This window comes from Sus scrofa, chromosome 1 (genome assembly GCF_000003025.6).
Source record: "Sus scrofa isolate TJ Tabasco breed Duroc chromosome 1, Sscrofa11.1, whole genome shotgun sequence".
NCBI classification, from domain to species: domain Eukaryota; kingdom Metazoa; phylum Chordata; class Mammalia; order Artiodactyla; family Suidae; genus Sus; species Sus scrofa.
Genome location: NC_010443.5, coordinates 22,802,277 through 22,816,370, shown reverse-complemented (window position 1 = coordinate 22,816,370; position 14,094 = coordinate 22,802,277).

Below are 14,094 nucleotides of genomic sequence, written 5' to 3'. Positions count from 1 at the left end.
CATTTCTTCAGTCTTTTCCTTCTGGAACTCTACACATGTGCAGTGCCATTTGATATTGTCCTTTTTCTACTTGTCAGATGGGATAACTTTTATTGACCTATATTTAAGTACATTATTTTTTTTTGTGTTATCTAAAATCTACAGTTGAACACATTGCTATTTTATATAAGTTGTTGTACTTTTTAGATCTAGAATTTTTTAGTCTTTAAAAAATAGTTTCAATTTTTCTATTGGTATCCCTAAATGTTTATTCATTATTATATTTTTCTTTAAATATTGGAACAGATTTCTTTTCATTATTTAAATATAATTATAGTCCTGTTTAGACACTTATAACTATTAAATTGAGCCTTTGGGCATACTCTGATATCTGTGGTTGGTTGTGTTCCTTGGTTTTTGTTCTTGTTTTGTATAACTTTTTTCATAACTAACACATTTTAGTTGGAAGTAAGGCACTGAAGCAACTATGGAGTCTGTTTTTCTCTTCTGAGGAGTGTTAGTTTTTTTTTGACTAGCAGTCTGGAACTTGCTTGGATGCAAATTGTGAAACCTGCCCCTGTGTGTGCTTGGTAACTGACGTCTCTTCTCAGGTTTTTTTGGCTTTCAGTTGCTGTGTTTTCTGTTTGTTTATGCATTTCATTTCAGTTTTAGCTGGCATCCTGGAAAGCTCCATAGCTCAAGGAAAAAATTCATAACAAAACTGTGTGTGTGTATGCTCACGGGCAGGTGACTTGTCTTGAATTTACTAGATGAAAAGTGACAGTTGTTGGACTGTTATGCCCTGGGAGTTTCTCCTCTACATTGCTGTGCCAATGGACTATTTATGGCCAAGGTGCCAAGTTTTTACATTTTCTCAATTGGTCTTGCCTCCTCTTCCAGAACATAATGTCAGTGGGGTTCAGGAGCATTTGCGATTTCAAATGCTGAGCAAGGCCAGGGATCGAACCTGCATCCTCATGGATACTAGTCAGATTTGTCTCCACTGAGCCATGAGGGGAACTCCAGATTCAGACTTTTTAGGTAGCAGTTACAACCTCTTGCAGTTATGATGCACAGTCACAGGATACATGAGACAATCCTGCTTTAATGTCCCCATGGACCATGTCACACTCTGTTCAGCCGAGTTTCTCTGGAATTTGGTAAATGTCTATATTCATTTTCACTCCCAAATCAGTGTTTCTTTCATTTCTACCGTGCTCCCATAGCTATGATATTGTAGGACTAAGAGAGATTATACCCAAAATGTTAATTTTAGAATTAGAATCAATAATTCAACCATACTGTACAGTAGAAAAAAAATTGTATTGGGAAATAACAATAAAAAATAATAATTCAACCTGAAAATCAAGTAATGGAAAAGTATTTTTATATTTCAAACTCAGGTTAAATTCAAACCATATATATTCATATGTAATTATAGAGCTCATACCCACCCTCATTTATTTATGTACTGATATAGCTAATCAGTTTAAGCCAAAACACTAATTTTAGCATATCATTATTTGATATGAATGTTAAAGAAAATATATGATGTAAATAGTTTAAGTTTCACAATACAGACAAGATGAAATGTGACCAAATAGGAAAAAATATAGAATGAATATATTAATAAATTACCTATAATGTTAGGCAGAAATTTAGGGTTAAGTTTGATTTAAAGAAAAGAAGATTACCTTTCTAGGAAGAAATTTAGATGCATAAAAGAATGAATAAGATATTTATGACAACAGAGTGAAATAAAGCCAACTATTTTAATGATAGTACTGGAAACTGTTTTGATAACAAATGAACACTGCAAAAATAAAACATAACACTCATTTAACAATAATAACTTCTTTATTGAATAATTCATTTATTGAATCCTGACTCTGTGTCAGGCTGCATAATTAGTAAGTGTTTTATGTTTATTACTCTTTTCAGTTAGATCTAAAAAGGAGACGTTGGAGTTCCCATCATGGCTCAGCAGTTAATGAACCCAGCTAGTATCCATGAGGATGCAGATATGATCCCTGGCCTTGCTCAGTGGGTTAAGGATCTGGCATTGCTGTGAGCTGTGGTGTAGGTCATAGACGCAGCTCAGACCTGGCAATGCTGTGGCTGTGGCATAGGCCAGCAGCTACAGCTCTGACTGGACTCCTAGCCTGGGAACCTCCATATGCATTGGTGCAGCCCTAAAAAGACAAAATAAAAATGAAAAGGAAACTTCATTACATTGTTCAAAACTGAATTACTGCATTTGGAAATTGACTGTAAATATGAGCACACACAAAAAAGTTGGTCTTTCAGTCTAGCGTTATCACTTAATTTCCTATAAGATATCCAATAAACATCTCTCATTGAGTTCTATACCCATTAAACTCAGCCAGTGTTGATTTGCTAATAATTAAATTAAGACATTCCCGACTTCTTCATTAATCCAGATGCTGAGGATTAAAAATAAAGGATTAGGAGCTCTCGTGGCTCAGTGGTTAACGAATCTGACTAGGAACCATGAGGTTGTGGGTTCAATCCCTGGCCCTTCTCAGTGGGTTAAGGATCTAGAGTTGCCATGAACTGTGGTGTAGGTCACAGAGGCAGCTTGGATCCTGAGCTGCTGTGGCTCTGGTGTAGGCCGGCAGCTATAACTCCGATTAGACCCCTAGCCTGGGAACCTCCATATGCATGGGTGCAGCCCTAAAAAGACAAAAGACGAAACAAATAAATAAATAAATAAAGGATTACAGAAAATTTTATCCTATCTTTTTTGCTTGTATAATGACTCATTGAAAGGGTAATATCTCCTTTAAGGATCCATGGCCATTTCACCTATGTTTGAAGAGTAAATCTAGCTATTTTAGAATATGGCTCTACTGCTTCTCTGTGTTAGTGAGATGAAAAAAGGCCGAAGAACAAACAGTGTCTAACAGGAATAGATTAATAGTTCTCTTGAGCTCCACTGGAGTCAGTTCCCACCCAAAGCAATGACCTATGCCTTGATTATAAGCGTGAAAGTTTGTTGAGTCTAGCTGAGCTGGGAAAGCAAGATCCATGATTCAGTTTCACTTGGGGAAACCATAAAAATGATCATGGGCGCTTATTAACTTTGGCAAGGATTTCCACTTAAATCAATGGCCACATAGAAAAATAGAAATATATAAGTTATGTGCAACTTTATAGATCATAAGTGGCATTTTGCATTTAAACAGTAGCTACATTAAGTTTAACTTACTCATTTGGGTATGCTGATAAAGTAAAACAACAATTTGTGGCATAAATTATTATTTCTTTGATGCCAGCCATAATTTTTTAAATGGATGAAGGAAACTGATTATAAATTTATTTATACAGTACAGAAAGGATTAAGAAAGAAATCACTATGGGTAATACAGTTGAATATACTGATTAAAAATATTTTTAATTAAATTCACTCATTTTTCAAAATATTTCATTGGCTAAATCAGTTTGGATTCTAGACATAGTTGCCCATGCCTAAATGCACTAGCATTTTCCATGTCAAAATATTTTTTTTCCTGAAACAACCTAACTATTAGCAGCTGTCTATGTGAGAATAGAGGGAGGATTGTTTTCACTTCACTCAAAGATTAATGATATTTTACAACTTCAAACGAAGTTTATAATTCTGGCTTTCATGACAGCACCTCCTTCTTGTCTCCTTTAATTTTATTCCTACGTTTTGAACATAATTATTCATTCTGTGGCATATTAAAATAGTCTACAAAGCAAAAGTTTTTATTGGAAATAAGATTTTGCATGCTGTTAACTCTGCAGAAGTACACTTCTTTCTTTCTCTCGTTTACCAGGTAGCATTCCAAACATTTTTTTTGTTTTTGTTCAAATATTTCATGTTGGCTAAGAGACTAGAAAAGGAGTGAAAGAGGTAAGTTGATTTTGTACTGTTTTCCTCCAAGGTGAATTTCTTTTTGGTTCTCCAAAAAAGATATAACAAAATTTCAATGACATAAGTTCTGAAATAGTTGAATTAGTATCCACATCCACAATCCTCAGCTGTTATCAGAGCTGAAATCAGGATAGCACAAGGGTCATTACCTATGTGGGAAATCAGGATGGCCTCTGCCAGGTCTGTCCTGTTTCTGATCAAATTTCACTTTATTTCAAAAGCCTTGGGTTCACTGGCCACTTTTTAAACACGTGTGCCAATCTAGCAGGACACCCCTTCCCCCCAAACTCTAAGAATTAAACTTTTAAAAATATGTATAACATTCAATGAAAAGCCCTTGAAATTATTTTGTGGATATTGACAAACCATTCTGAAGTTTATATGGAGAGGTAGAAGACTTAGACTAGCCACCATGATATTGAAGGAGAAGTTAAAATCAGAGAGCTGACACCACTTGACATCCAGATTTACTACAAAGCTGTAGTCATCAAGCCAGCATGGTATTTGTGAAAGAACCAATAGCTAAATAGAATGGGACACAGAGCCCAGAAATAGACCCACATAAATTTAGTAACTGATATTTGACTAAGGAGCAAAAGGACAAAGCAATGGAGAAAAGATACTCTTCAACAATTGGTGCTGGAGCAACTAGACATCCACATTCCAAAAAAGAAAAAAAAATGTAGACACACACAATACACCCTTCATAAAAATTAACTCAAAATATATCACAGACCTAAATGAGAAACACAAACTAAAAGAAAACATAAGAGAAGAGAGGTGACTTGGATATGGCAATGGCTTTTCTGATAAAACACCAAAGGCATAATCCAGGAAGGAAATAATTGATAAGCCAGACTTCAGTGAAATTAAAAACTTCTGCTCTATAAAAGACACAGTCAAGACAATGAGAAGACAAGCAACGGACTGGAAGATAATATTTGCAAAGACACATCTAATAAAGAACTATTATCCAAAATATATAAGGAACTCTTAAAACTCAACATTATGAAAACAATTCAATTAAAATGCAGAGTTCCCTGGAGGCCAAAGACCCTAACAGTCACCTTACCAAAAGAAGACATATGGATGGCAAATAATATGAAAAGATTCACCATATCATATGTCATTAGGGAAATGCAAGTTAAAACAACAATGAGATACTGCTACCTACCTATAAGAATGGCCAAAATTAGAACACTAACAGCACCAAATACTAAAAAGGATGTAACACAAGGGGAACATTTATTTATTTCTGGTGAAAACACAAAAAGTTATAGCCACTTTGGAAGGGAGTTTGGCAGTTTCTTATAAAGTAAACATACTCTTACCAGACAGTCCAACAATCCTGCTCTTTGGTATTTACCCAAAGAAGTTGAGTAAAACTTATGTACATGCAAAAACCTACACACAGATTTTTACAGAAACTTTATTTTTAATTCCCAAACTTGGAAGAAACAAAGGTGCCTTTCAGTAGATAAATGGATTAACAAATGTGGTATGTCCAAATAATTATTCAGCACTAGAAAGAAATGAGCTATCAAGCTATAAAAGACATGGAGGAACCTTAAATGCATATTACAATATAAGTGAAAGAAGCCAATGTGAAGAGGCTATAAACTGTGTGGTTCCACCTATATGACATTCTGGAAAAGTTAAACTATGGAGACAGTAAAAAGAATGGTATTCGCCAGGGGTATGGGGAAGGAGGGGTGAATCTGCAGAGAATAGAGGATTTTTAGGGCATTTAAAATATTCTGCATGATAATATAGTGGTAGATACATGTCATTATACATTTGTCCAAACCCATGGAATGTACATCAAGAGTGAATCATAATGTAAACTATGAAATTTAGTTGATGATGATGTGTTAATGCATGTTCACCATTGAGCTCTGGTGAGGGATGCTGGAAATGGGAGAGACTCTGCATCTATGGGGGCAGGGAGTGTGTGGGAAATCTCTATACCTTCCTCTCAGTTTTGCTGTGAGCCTAAAATAGCTTTCAAAAGAGTCTTTTTTTTTTTTTGGCTTTTTTTTGCTATTTCTTTGGGCCACTCCCGCGGCATATGGAGGTTCCCAGGCTAGGGGTCGAATCAGAGCTGTAGCCGCCAGCCTACACCAGAGCCACAGCAATGCGGGATCCGAGCCGTGTCTGCAACCTACACCACAGCTCACGGCAACGCCGGATCATTAACCCACTGAGCAAGGGCAGGGACCGAACCCGCAACCTCATGGTTCCTAGTCGGATTCATTAACCACTGCGCCACGACAGGAACTCAAAAGAGTCTATTTTTAAGTTAAGGAATAAATTATGCCTTCGGAAGTAAAAAAAAAAAAAGTGTAACACAGCTTTAAAAAGGAATGAAATTATGATATATACTACAACATAGGTGAATCTTGAAGATGCTATGCTGGGTAACATAAACTAGACAAAGGAAAGAATACAGGAGGGGAGAAATGAATCCAACTAGGAACCATAAGGTTTCAGGTTCGATCCCTGGTCTCGCTCAGGGGGCTAAGGATCTGGCATTGCCATGAGCTGTGGTGTAGGTCGAAGTTGAGGCTCGGATCCTGTGTTGCTGTAGCTAAGGTATAGGCCAGCAGCTGCCGTGGGTGCAGCCCTAAAAAGCAGAAAAAAGAAAAGAAAAACAAAGAATATAGGAGGTACCTAGAATGGTCAAATTCACGGATACAGAAGTACCAGAAAGTTTGCCAGAGGCTGGAGGGAACGAAGAGTGGGAAGTTACTGTTAACGTATATACAGTTTTAGTTTGGGAAGATGAAAAATTCTGGAGAGGGGGTGTGGTGCTGTTTGACAGAAATGTGAATGCACTTAATGCTAATGAACTGCACCCTCAAGGATGGTTAAAATGGTAAAATTATGTAATGTATATTATACTATGGTAAAAATGTTGATATAACCCAATACATCATTTTAACTGTAATTTGAGAAATAAATTTGGGATTCGATAAAATCAAAAACATTTTTAAAAAGTATGTAAAACAGATGGCAAATATACAAATAGAACTTTAGAGAAATTATGAGAACAAGAATTTTGTAATTTTCATGTTTATGAAAAACAGGACTGGTTTATAGAGAACTCACAAAAGGTAGTTTCTGATGAGAGTAAAACAAAATTATTGTGTTTTAAGGGCTTCAGTTCAGGTGGGCTGTCCAGTTTAGCTGGCCTGTCCATTTGCACTGTAAATATGGAAACACCAAGTAATCTGCAATCATCACATCACATCTCCACAGTTCAAGATTTGTGTCTTTACTCCATAGCAGGTCAGCCAGACCATTTGAGACAGCAAAATTTATTACATCACAAGTCAAAGAACACCGGGTACAAACTATATTCAGGATGGAAACACTCAGGCGCTAAACAGAGGCACAAAATCCAAATTGGTTTGAATTCACTATTCTGATAATAAATCTTGCTTTCTTCACTGAGGCATGGAGGGGATCTTTTTTTTCTTCCATTGAAAAGTCCAATTCTACTTTGAAATTATTATTAATAGCAATAGCTCCTGCTGGAGTTCCCATTGTGGCGAAGCGGAAACGAATCTGACTAGGAACCATGAGGTTGCGGTTTCGGTCCCTGGCCTCAATCAGTGGGTTAAGGATCCGGCATTGCCGTGAGCTGTGGTGTAGGTCACAGACATGGCTTGAATCCCAAGTTGCTGTGGCTGTGATGTAGGCTAGCAGCTGTAGCTCCAATTTGACCCCTAGCCTGGGAATTTCCATAGGCCACGGGTGCAGCCCTAAAAAGCTAAATAAATAAATAAATAAATAGCTCCTGTCATCTTTAAGCTCCAATTCTGTCAAACATATTCATCCATCCATCCATTCATTCATTTGTTTACTTATTTCTACTGCACCCACGGCACGTGTAAGTTCCTGGGCCACAGCAGTGGGTGACCCAAGCTGCTGCAGTGACAACACCTGATCCTTAACTGGCCACAACACAAGGGAATTCCCCAGACAGTGTTACAAACACTATCTCTAAGTATAATAACAGTTAATAAAGCTGCTATCATTTATTTCCACTTGTAGATAAGGAATTGGGCTCAGAGAGGCCAATCCTTGCCAAGGTCATTTAATGAGCGGGTGGTAGAGACTCTCCGGGTTTATATCTCTGTTTTTGTGGTTCCCAAGTGTGTTTTTCCCACTATACCCGGCCTTCTACTAGAGGCTCAAGTTCCTTGCTTATTCTACTGGATTCAGGGCCTATAACCTCTAGATTTTTCATTCTCTGAGACCTCTATTCCAAGGTTAATTTCCACGTGCATCATTCTAAACAAATTTGACTCCTCCATAGTCAAGAAAACTCCTTTTTCTCATGTATAGTCTAACAGCCATATTTCTTGGTCTGGGTTTGTGCTTTTCCTTGTTTCCAATTGTTCTGAGTCTGCCAGACAATTCTAGGATACTTAACCCACTGAGCAAGGCCAAAGATTGAACTCTCATTCTCAGAAGCTCTATATTGGCTTCTTAACCAGATGAGCCACAATGGGAACTCCTTCAGTTAAAAATTTAATCATCATTTTGCTTAGGAAAGTATAAAAATCTAAGCCAACTTTTTTCTTCCTAAAAAGTGAACAAAGCTCACTTGCTCTTTCATCTGAATTCTAATAGTTCTTCAATCTTATCAAGGGTTTTCAATAGATTGCTTAACCATCTATCAGTGCCACCATGAGTACACTTTCTGGCTTGATGTTAGTGATCCATCAACAGAGTCACTATCTTGTAGACCCCATTCTTGGATAGTGTGATAGGAACTGTTAGAGACCAAGTCTTCCATGTGGACACTGGATTCCTTCCCAATTCCCTGAACCTGAACCACAGCAACAACCCAAGCCACTGAAATGACAATACCAGATCCTTAACCCTCTGCACCACAAGAGAACACTGAGAACTAAATTAAAAATTTGGGGAGTTCCCATCATGGCTCAATGGTTAACGAATCCGACTAGGAATTGTGAGGTTGCAGGTTCGATCCCTGGCCTTGCTCAGTGGGTTAAGGATCTGGCATTGCCGTGAGCTGTGGTGTAGGCCCCAGACATGGCTAGGATCCTGCATTGCTATGGCTGTGGCAGAGGCCAGAGGGCGGCTACAGCTCCATTTATACCCCCAGCCTGGGAACCTCCATATTCCTTGAGTGTGGCCCTAGAAAAGACCAAAAAAAAAAAAAAAAAAAGAATATTTTGAATATTTCCAATTATTCCCCTTCTGTTCTTCTCTCAGGCTCTTCCATTGGGATTTCTGGTCTCACCCTTCCACTGACACTGCTCCTGTGAGCTCCTGGGGAGCTCTGTGTTGCCATACCCAAGCACTTCATCAGCATGTCAACATAGCTGAATACTTCTGCCTTCTTGAAACAGTTTTTCTTTTGGTTTCTATGATAGTGCATTTTCTTGCTTTGTTATACCTCACTAACCACTCCTTCTTTGTGTTCTTTGCTGGCCCTTCTTCCTCTTCGTATGTTGGTTTGTCCCAGGGCATTGTCTCAGCTCCCTTCTCTTCTCTGTGTGTCTCCCTGGATAGTACCTGGACTCATTCTGAAGATTAAATATCACTTGTATGCTGATGATTCCCACATCCACTCCTTACACTCTAGATATAGATGCCAATGTCTCTTTGATATCTCTACTTAGACATCTACAGGCATCTCAAACTTAACATCTCCCCTATCTTCTGAAAGGATATTTCAACACTGCCGACCTTTCCCCATCACGGCCCACAAAGCGGTGCAAACCTAAAGTCCAGGTGTTTTTCTTGATTCCTCAAACTCCTGCATCCAAATCATTATAATCCATGTAACTTCAACCTCTGAAACTTGTCTTCAATCTACTACTCTCTCCATTTTCACTACTAACACTGTAGACTACTGTAATGCTCACCTAAGTGGCTGGCCACCATGCCTCTATTATTCTTTTAAATCCATTCTCAACTCCACATCCAATTGTCAGATCCCTATTTTAATGTTGTACCAAAGTACTTAAAAGAAAATTCCAGGAACTTCCCTTGTGGCACAGTGGGTTTGTAGATCGCACCTGCAGCTCTGGTGTGATCCCTGGTCTGGGAACTTCTGCGTGGCCTTGAGCCTGCCCCCCACCCCCCACTCCCTGAAAAAAAGACAGGTATTGGGTTGAATTATTTACAAATTAAGATGATATCTTGAGAACTTGATTTGTTAGGATAAAATTTATACACTCATTGGCACATGCAGAAGATCAATATAATAAAAGCTACTCCTATCCCAACTATAAATACTTTATGTGGCTGTTCAAAAGGTCAATATTAACTTTTATTTACTCAGGAATGATGTCTAGTTCAGGAAAGGTAAGGATCCCACTCTTATCAGGGGTGAGGTGTGGAATCCACGCAGAGTACCTTATCAAAGGGCTGATAATGACTCATGTGTCCGCAGGCAGGATGAATCACATGGGTACTGAGAAGTCAGGCACTGGATGGCTGTGAAAAGTGCATAAGGGAAGGCTGAGGAGAGAGATGATAAATGTCTTCAGATATTTGAAAGGCTTTTTGTGGAAGATAGCATGTCCTTGTTCTGAGTGGAAGTTGATGGTATGAATGATTCAATCAACAGAAAGAGGAAGTTTTTCATAGTTCAGTGTTCATTAATGCTAAGGATTCAAACAGATGTTCAATATTCATTTTGTCTGGAATGCTGTCAGAGAATTCCTGTATGCGGAGGAATGTGCCCTGGCACTTTCCTTTTTAGGATGATATATGGGCAGACAGAGGCAACCAATATTACCAAGTTCCAGGAAATATGCTGTATGCTCTGTACCATTAGCTTACTGAGTGTGTTTGCCTGATGGACTTACGAGTTAAATACTGTAAGTGTTATTACAAATCAGGCTTATATAATTTACATAATAAACTACTAGAGCTCAGTGCTTATAAATGACAGGACCAAGTTTTAAACCCAGGTTGTTGCATTAAAAGACCATGAATTAATTCATCTCTACACATTCCATTTCCCTTTCAAAGAAAAAGAAAAAAAAATCCTTTGTTTGAAGACAGAAATATCAAAATATACAGATTTTACTAAGATATTGACCAAAGACAAGTACTGGCTTCTTGAAATATAGAAATATTAGTACATAAGTTTATGAACATTTAACATATAATAGGACATTAAGTATACTACTCCTATCTTCTAGATGTACATTTTTTTCTGTTACCATGATGGCTAAATTTATCTGCTCACTTGCCTGGGCCTTGATGTTCAGATATTTGTTCAAATATCATTCTGGGTATCTCTGTGAAGGTGTGTTTTAGTTGAGATTACCATTTAAATCAGTGGGCTTTGAGTAAAGCCTGTTGCTCTCCATAACGTAGGTAGGTCTCATCCAATCAGTTGACGGCCTGAGTAGAACTAAGACTGATCTCTTCCAACAAGGAATTCTGCCAGCAGACTGCCTTTGAACTTGACTGCAACTCTTCCCTAGGTCTTCAGACTGCTGACCTATCCTGTAGATTTAGGACTTGTACCTCATAGTCATGTAAGCCAATTTCTTCAATCTCTCTGTATATATTCATATATATAGCCTGCTGTTTCTTTCTCCCTGCCCGCCCCCCCCCCCCCCCGCTACTGTTGAAGAAATCTCATTTTTCACCCAAGGTACTGTTTCTGGTACATGGATCATAAGTCCATTTGGGGAAAACTCCTTTGTAGAGGTTCATCAGTACTGTGTCCTGAGATTATAGCTTTCCATCAGCACTGCACTTCATGTGGCCATGAGTACCTAAAGGGTCCTTGATGTGCCCATCCTGTAGTTTCTGTTTCTTTAGAAAACTCTGCTAAGTCTGGTTTTATTTATTTATTTATTTATTTATTTATTTATGTCTTTTTAGGGCCGCACCCGTGGCATATGGAAGCTCCCAGGCTAGGGATCAAATCAGAGCTGCAGCTGCTGGCCTATGCCACAGCCACAGCGATGCCAGATCTGAGCTGAGTCTGTAACCTACACCACAGCTCATGGCCAATGCCAGATCCTTAACACACTGAGCGAGGCCAGGGATGAAACTCCCATCCTCATGGATACTAGCTGGGTTCATTAACTGCTGAGCCACGACAGAAACTCCTGGTTATTTTTATTTCTTTGTTTTCCCTTATGTTTCCTGATTTCTTTGAGCTTTAGAATTCTAGGAGTGGAATAGCTACATATGTAAGCTTGGAATCAGATCCTTCCCCAGTTGAGCCTTCAGATAGGACCACAGCCTTAGCCAACACCTTCATTCCAGCTCTCATGAGAGACACTGACTCAAGTGTACTCAGGTCCCTGAACCTGAGAACTGTGAAATAATAAATGTTTTTGCTTTAATAATATTCTATGAATGGAACTCAAATTCCCTTGAGACAGTGTCTCGTAATAGAGACTGATTTGAATTGCAAGACCTACGTCCTAGCTCCTGGTCACTTCTAGCTAGTTTATGCAACTCTCACATCTCTGTGTCTCATTTCCCTGTCTGTAATATGAAAGGCCTGGACACTGGAACTTTAGTTTTCCTTAAGTGCTACAATTCAATGTCTCTGTTAATCATACTGTTTATTTATCAAAATAAATACTGATAAAAATCACCAGAACACACCCTAGGTTTTCAGGCCTTTGGATTTGCTGGCAGTGTTCCAGCTTCCTTTGAACTGATAGCTGTCTCTGTTCAAGTGCTGCTTTACCTTTTTTTTTTTTCTCCTCATCCCAACAGTTCTCTATCACTAGCCAATCAATATACATTTTTTGTACTTTTGTGTGTTACCTGTGTGTGGATGCATGTGTGTGCAGGCTCACACTTCAAACTGGGCTCCTCTGGCTTTGGATGTGTACACAGCACTGGCATTCAAAGTTTTGCCTCCAACATTTTCATGGATTAACTCTGGCGCTACCCAAGGGGAGGGACCGTCTTCGACAGTGTGAGTTTTTTTTTTCCTCTTCTCATTTCCAAGGAGGTGTGTCCAGCTCCCTTTGCCAAGCAGCTACTTTATAGGAACATTGGAGTCCAGGCAGTGGACTTTCCCCATTGAGTAACTGGATTTGCATTTGCAAATCAATCCTGCTGAATGTTATGTGAATATCTTCTGGGCCTCATGTTATTATTCCCTCACTTTTTTCTTTTTTTAAAATGATGTAGATTTTAAAAGGAGGCAGGATTTATCTAGACCTATCCCTGAGTCACAGTGAAGCCACAGAAGAGGGTTCAAGGAGGAGGGTCCCAGGTAACTGGTGAAGTTTGTCCTAGCCCCGCCAAGTTTTGGCTTTCACTGAATCTCTCTGCACCCACTCTCACATCTCTCAAACTGTTTCCATCTCATATCATAGCAGAAATACATCTTTCCAGAAGGGATCTGAACAATCCAAACTAAGGCAATGGCAAAGCTTTAGTGTTACCACTCCCTGAGGTATTTAGATGCATTTCAACAAAAGACAACGTTCTAAGCCAAAAGGATGGAACAACAAGTATCAACAACTCAGTAGGAGAAGGTAGTGGATGTGCTTCTGTGCTGGGCATAGGTATATTGCCACTGCCGCCAGCTCAGCTTCTTCTTAAGGCTGGTCTTCATCCTTGGTTGGAGACAGGTGCGTTCGTTGAGAGGCACTCAATTCCTCTGTCCCAGCAAAGACCAAGAGATGTGGGGATGTACGGGGGGCTGAGTGTCCTCTGAAGACAAACTGACACTGATTACTAGAAAGAAAAGGAATAAAAGAAGAGAGAGGGAGTTCCTGTTGTGACAGTGGTTAACGAATACCACTAGTAACCATGAGGCTCGCTCAGTGAGTTAAGGATCCGGCGTTGCTGTGAGCTGTAGTGTAGGTCGCAGATGCGGCTCGGAACCCCGCGTTGCTATATGGCTGTAGCGTAGGCCTGGGAACCTCCATGTGCCGCAAAAGACAGGGGAAAAAAAAAAAAAAAAAGGAAAAAAAAAAAAAAAAAAAAAAAAAAAGAAGGAAGAGAAGAGATGAGACAAGAGGAAAGAGAAGAAAAGAAAGGGACAGAAAAGTAAAGGAAAAGCAAGTCAGTGGCTCGGGAACTTGGCAGAGGGGTCCCGCGCAGACGCCGGTGGAGTGGCAGCGCGGCACCCCGGCTGGCAAGCGGGCAGGGAGATGCCCACATCGCCACTGCCGTTCCAAGCTGCTTGTTTCTTGAGGCGGGTGGCGGAGGAGAGGTCC